Below are 6,809 nucleotides of genomic sequence, written 5' to 3' on the forward strand. Positions count from 1 at the left end.
TCTCCTCGTGTTCAAAAACCAACTTTGCCTCCATTTGCACATTCACTTCAATATTCCTGATTTATAAATGCACCATTTCTTCAGATTCTCTTTTAAACCAGGTATGACATCTGCCTGGTTCCCTCACTGGTTAATGAGCAGAATAAAATCTCTAACATCTGCTCATTTTTATCTCCATGAGAGTCATGATTTTAACCATTTTTGAAATTTACCTTTTAACACTCTTCAAAATAATCTCAGTTTTAGGAGAAAGTGAATATTCAACTCAAAACACAGGAGGAAAAACAATTAAAAACAGAAAGTGGAAAGGGGACCCCGCGCTGTCAGAATTAATCGGAAGTTGAGTTTGGAGTGACTGTTGGCGAGCTGTAAGGATACATTGAAACATTTCCTCGGGTAACACAGGATGCAAGCCCTCCAGGGTAGGAACGGTATTCAGGTACTACTCTGAAAATTGCCGGTAAATCTACTGCTTTAATTATTTACCCCAGTGCCTTCATCAAAATGTTGAGAGGAGTCTAATCCAAGTCAATTTCCTTTTTCTTCTATTTACATTTATTTCTTACTTTCTTAGTGTGTTAAATATCAGTGCAAAAATCACACTAGTGTTAGCTGTGTGACCCTTGGAGGGCTCTGGCATCCTCTTTGAGCCCAAGGAGGCGTCTCCTCGCGGCTTTCCCAGGTGAGTCACTAGAACAGGCCGCTTCCTCCAGGACCGCTGACGTAAGCTTCCTCCGAAGGCAGAAATGAGTAGGACAGCCTCAAGTGTAGGTCACAAGGATCTTATTAAGTCGACTGAATTGGACACAGATATCTATCACTTTTCGCCTCTGGGACACAATTGCACTTTAATTCTCTGTGAGACCAAGAGAGCATCTCCAGGGACCACACTGGGAGAGCTTCCTTCTAAATCATAACGTTGGGCTCTATGGAAAATAAACCACACCCTGGGAGAGAGATGCTCATTTAGTAAATAAACGCAGTCTCTCCTCAGACACGAAGCTTTCGTTTGGGGAAGAGAAAACTTCAGAATTGAATATGTAGGAAAATAAAAAAAGACGTAACTGGTGATTTCCTTGGAGGTTTTGTCAGACTCTAAAAACAACACGTGGTGTGCAAGAAAACGCCAAGTGTTCCCTGGAATACAGAAACGACAGTCCCGGTCGGCTGCTTCTTTATAAAGCTGCATTCGTGGGGGAAGTTCCAGGCTTTCACCAGCAGAGGGAATACTGTCCTAGGAAAAAACGCGAATCTCCTTATGCCATGTTTTTCACCATAATTCTTCCGTGACGTAAGCCAGAGACGGATGTTTCTTCCCCGTCTTTCTCATTTGCAGAGTGTTTAAGGCAGGGCCATGCTCTAGTGTGCCCACTGCGTAGCTGTTTTGCAGGAGCAGAAAGGAGCACGTGGGACATCGTGCTACCAGAGGAGAGTCATCCGAGAGCGGTCAGGAGCCACGCGGGGCTGGCGAGAGAGGCAAAGGGAAGGGGGCTCCCCTCACCCACGCACCACCCGCTCCTTCGGCAGGTCCCCCAGGCTAAGGCTTATTCTCCACTCTCCGTGGCTCCTCACCGGCTCCTCCCTGTGGGAGATAAATAGCCATTCTCAGTCAACAGAGAGCTCGAATGCATGGACATTCATGATTTGTCCTTCAGGAACTATGGATTTTAAAATGTCTCACTGTCTTCCACTGACTATCACCATAATTTTATGGCTTTCTTTTCCAGCATTTCTGACACTGCAAAAGGTTAAGAAACTGGTTTCATGAAGAGGAGCTGCATCCTGCAGTGTCCTACACAGGAGGGGTCACAGGGTGAAGGAATGTGAGCATCCATGTTCCCAGGAGTCACCAGGACCGAAAAGCGCCCTGCCGATATCCCAGAGCGGGTACTGGAGAGTGAACTTGGAGCCGAGGCGATAAACTGATAGGTGTATTTTATGAATAAGAACCTGTATGTAATTAAACAGAGAACGTGATGATTCTCAAAAAAAAATTTTGTATTCCCAAAGTTCTAAAATCAAGATCCTCTCCAGGTACTAATAAATAGATTCTTGGACTGGATGGACCCTCACTGACCATTAAGATTCTGGAGTTAGGGAGCCGAGTAGGAAGGCCCATCGCAGCAGCTGGATGAATGGGCCCCGCTGTGCTTGTGTAATATCTGCTGTCATGATAACAGCGCAGGGCGGTTATTAAAATCCCCGGATTGCACATCAGGGAGGCTCCTGGGGTTCGGGGACTGTTAAGTCCATGGTGATAGAGCTGGAAAATATCTCACCCCAGAAAAGTTAAAAAGGGCTTCCAAATATTTTAGCACTTATTTCTGTTTTTTTATGAGAATTGAAGACTCTAAACACGGGGGGATAAAATGACCCAGGACCAAAGGCACAGAGGACAACACCCTCCAGAGGGAAGCGGGTAGGTGGGAGCGCTGCGGGGCAGGCAGAAGCAGGATTTGGAAGCAGCGGGCTGCCATGGAGTCAGGGCTCTGCGCTGCTCAGTGCTGCCCCCTGGAGCCGGGTGTCTAACCTCCCTGACTCCATCTCTCACTTTGAAGATGGAGATGACAGTCATGACCCTCCCACAGAGAGAGGCCGTGAGGCTGGCTGAGTGCTGGCAGAGTCAGTGCTACAGAAGTCTGGCTGTTCTTACGATTAAATTTGTACAGCAGAAGTCGCAGGCAAAACCGAAGAGAAAGACTGAGGAGTGAAACCAAAACCATGTTAAGAAACTGGAAAGAGGAAGACCGTGACAAAAAAAGAAAGCATATTTAGAGATTCCACAGTTCTAGACATTGGAAGCAGGAGGCTTCCCCCGTAAAAAGTTAGTACAGAATTCTGAAGGAGGTCACAGCATCCTACGCTTCCCACGAAATGCACAAGCGGCTCAGCAGACGGGGGATTCTGTTACTCTCCCCGGAAGGGGAGAGCAGAGGCGTCTAACGGGTGCCTACCGAAGGCAGAGCCACATGGAATTGGGGTGCAGGCGACTTTGGAGAAGAAATTTAACCATGCAGATTCCTTATGTTTGTGGAGATTTTATGCTTCTTCGTTTGATTGGTTTTACTCTCTTGGGTCCTAATGGCTTTTGGAAACCCTTAACCTTATGGAAGATAAAAGAGAGAAAGCTGTTAGAATCGGTGACTGTGTGCAGCATCAGGCCTGGAGGGGACGGTCACTGGAGATGGCTGTGGAGCCTCCCCAGCCTGAGAAGCGAAGGGGGAAATGTTACAGGCATCTAGTAGAGGCACATTCTCCTGCGGCCCTGGACCGAGGGAATTTGGTGGTAAAACGTTATTCTTTTAGGAGGCCTATTCGGTATTTTTTTAAAGCCCATCTTGTATTGTTGATACCATTTACAAGGCTTCTGATGGCGCTTATGTTGTTGGTTTGGAGTCTGCAGTCCATCCGAACTTCTCTCACCCAGGAAGAGTACTCATCTGCAGTTCTTATCAAATAAATCCACCCCTTTCTTGTCAGTGACCACAAGACTGTGTTCATCTCTGCTTATTAAGTGAGGGACTTATGTTCAAACATTTTGCATCTGGCATTCAGATATTTTAAGGTAAACAGGCTCGTTTCTGAATATTTCTGTTCACTCTAACAATCCAGAAATTTCTTGGAGTGTCCCCACCTGTAATAAGATATTTTCCTACTTTGAACTTCTGTTGAATGATAACACAATTGCACACGCAGCTTGTGGAAAAGAGCAGTAGCTGGTCATGCCTCTCTCTTAGGCAGCCTCATTCCCCAGGAAGCAAAGGTGTGAAATATGGGTCCTGCCCTTAATCCTCTCCATCCAGCGTGCTTGAAATGATGGCAGAGTTTGCGTTCTATGAGGACAGTTCCATCAACTGTCTTATTTCTTATTCTGTAAGGATATTAAAAACCAGTAATTTTTTTCTGGTGCATGTGTATGCATCTAATTTTGTTCAATTCTGGTTTTCAATTTTCCACTTAAATTCTATCCTCTTAAGTTGTTAAAAATTCTGCCCATTTATTTTATATCCTAACAACATTATATATTAATAACATAATGAATATTATACATATTAAAATCACCTGATTTCTTTATGCATTGTGAGGAAAATATAAATATATACTTATATTTAGTTTTGTTTCATTAAAACTGCTTACCTCAGGCATCATTCTACTGGGTAATTAGGGGACATTACTAGTGTATCTAGCTCGTGATAAATAAATCACATCCACTCATAGGAAGCCCAGATGCAAGCCCCTACTGTTCATGGGTTCATCTGCCCTTTGTTCACAGAAATGGTGAATTTCAATAACTGGTACCCATTATTATTCCATAGCCTCAACTCTAACCAAAGACAGGGCTGGGGCAGGAGGCACAGTGACTGTCTGAGCTCATTCTGCATTTTGTGCACATTTGTGAAGAAAGTATGTCAGCATGACAGGTTGACACAAGGATGAAAAGGCGTCAGAGGAAAGCGTATGAACGCAGAACTCCACTCAGTAGAAGGAAGTCAAATTGTAGGGATTTGTTTTGGTTGTTTTGTTGTTGATTTTAGAAGCCTGCTGCCCAGTCAACCACCACTACTTATAAATAAAGGCACTGGTTTCTCTCACCCCTCCTCACCCCCAGCCTGGCTTCCTTCCACTGAAGTGAGAACCACACTGCACTGCTGCCCCAATGTCCTGCCTGAGGTCTCACAACCAACATGGATCAAAACAGAATCCAAACCCAGTTCCCCTCGGCCCCAATGTCCTCTGATGGTCCTTTAGGTCTGTCACATAAATGCCCAATGTGTGACTGGCCTGGAAAATGCAATGCAAATACCACCCCAATACCTTATCTGGAATCACAAAATGCAAAAAGCTCTGAGAGCATTAAGTTTTTCTTAAGTGTATGATGAACTCTGGTGGTCGGTCTGACCTGAGCTGCCACGAGGACATCTACAGTCTTTATTTCTCCCACTTGATATGAATATTCGCACATTTCACTAGAGAAATGTCAATGTGTTTCATTACTGTTCTCAGCCCCTGGCTGTGGGTATAAACTGAGATATCGTGTAAGCAGGGCTGTCACACGAGGGCCCCACACTTAGAAAGTCCTGCTTAAAGCTCTGCTGTCACCCTCTTGAAATCTTTAATAATTTTGGAACAAGAGGTCTGGCATTTTTCATTTTGCACAGGGCCCTGCAAATTATATAGCTAGTCCTGAGCAGAAGCACTTTGGTACCTTTGTAGGATCTGGAAAGTTATGAATTTTAAAGCACATCTGGTCCCAGGGGCTTCGGTTAGGGGACCTGTGCCACGCCACCACCTGTGTTACTGCTGTGGCTGCCAACGCTGGGGACTGAATGCCTCCTGTGGGCACGTGGTCTTCTTGGCACTTCATACATGTTAAATTTACCCCTGTGTTCTTTCTACATTTTAAATAACATAATATAAATAGCATATTCCTTTCTGCAGTTTAAAAACTTGAGTAAATAAGGGCTCAGAAAGTTACTCTAAAGTTTTTGAGGTCACCCAGCTAGTAATGGCAGAGCAGGAACTGGAACTAAGGTCTGCCTGACTCCGTGACTCATGAGAACATGGACTATTCCTGGAGGGAGGTGCTTTGCAAGAATTAGGATGAACCGTATGAGATTGCCAACATTCAACCATTTTGACACAGAAAAGCAGCAATTTCATCTACCCCAACCTAATAGGAATGAAAGACTACTTGTAAAATATAAGCTCCCTTTATTTCATTTATCTTTGTTTTTTAGTTTGAAATGATGACCAAACTAGTCCTTCTGCTAAAATAAATAAAAGGTTGCAGTGAAGTCGGAATAAAAATTTATGTGGTTCAATTTAAAACAAGTTGCACATCTCATCCTGTCTCACCAGAGATGACATCACTGCTCCCCAGCAGGGGGACGGGTCTAGTGGGAGACCCTGTTTTTATTGTGATCAGCTGCAGACCGTCAGCAGGAATGACCTCATCTGCAGCTGAGGAGGTTGACCTTTGCCCCTTTAGGCATGTGAAGCAGAAAAAAAATGCTTCACAGGCTGAGGAATGTAAGACAGACTGCCATCCTTCAGGCTGGCAGGGTTTATCGAGCGTACGTTAAGTGCAAACTCTCGACTTGGAATGACGTCAAAGCAATTAAGAGAAAGGACAATGAGTAGCCTGGGAGCTGGGTGGGTCCTGTGGCATTTCTTGGTAATACTAGGAAAATATATTTTTCATTTTCTAAAATAAAAGATAAGAAATGAGCCTTTTAAAAAATGGTGCTTGTGCGAATTTTCCATAAAGAGATGGTAGAATTTAAATTCATATTTTAATCAGCTTCCGTGAGACTATCTTAGACCTAATCAAATCAATTAGCTCTATCAATGTATAGGTTAATTGCTAGATTAAAAAAAACTTATGACGCGCTCGCCAGCTAAATGTGTTACCTGTTGCGCGGATAGTGAACGTTCCCTGAGAAGAGGCCAGGTTGGACATGCACATGGGTCCAGGGAAGGCTGGAAGGCCAACGGGGAAGTTGTCTGTCGAGCCTTCTTTCCCTGTCCTGCTTCCTTCCACTGAACGACTTGCAGACGGGAAGGCTTCTGGTGCCACAGGTTTCCTTCTGCTCAAAAACTCCTTAATAACCAGAAATTGCTTACTAGTTTAGGATTGGTGACATGTGGTGTCCTTCAATGTAGCACTCATGACCACCGTGACTTGAAGCTCTTAAAGTCAGCGTAAAGGGAGGGCGAAGCAGCGAGGTCGGAAAAGACTGCTCCGCGTCCTGGCTGGTCGTCGTTAACCGGCCTCTTCTAAATCCCGTCGGAAGCAGAGCTTTCGCGCT

The 6,809-nt window shown here is 44.6% G+C and overlaps 1 long non-coding RNA gene across 1 annotated transcript; it reads left to right on the top strand.

Annotated features, from left to right (window-relative positions):
* The first annotated feature begins 1,328 nt into the window (after positions 1-1,328).
* On the top strand, positions 1,329-2,062 carry LOC139076954 (uncharacterized). Its single transcript, XR_011529045.1, has 2 exons — positions 1,329-1,446; positions 1,728-2,062. It is a non-coding gene; the product is annotated as an uncharacterized lncRNA (long non-coding RNA).
* The last annotated feature ends 4,747 nt before the right edge of the window (positions 2,063-6,809 follow it).

Source organism: Equus przewalskii, chromosome 18, assembly GCF_037783145.1.
Source record: "Equus przewalskii isolate Varuska chromosome 18, EquPr2, whole genome shotgun sequence".
NCBI classification, from domain to species: domain Eukaryota; kingdom Metazoa; phylum Chordata; class Mammalia; order Perissodactyla; family Equidae; genus Equus; species Equus przewalskii.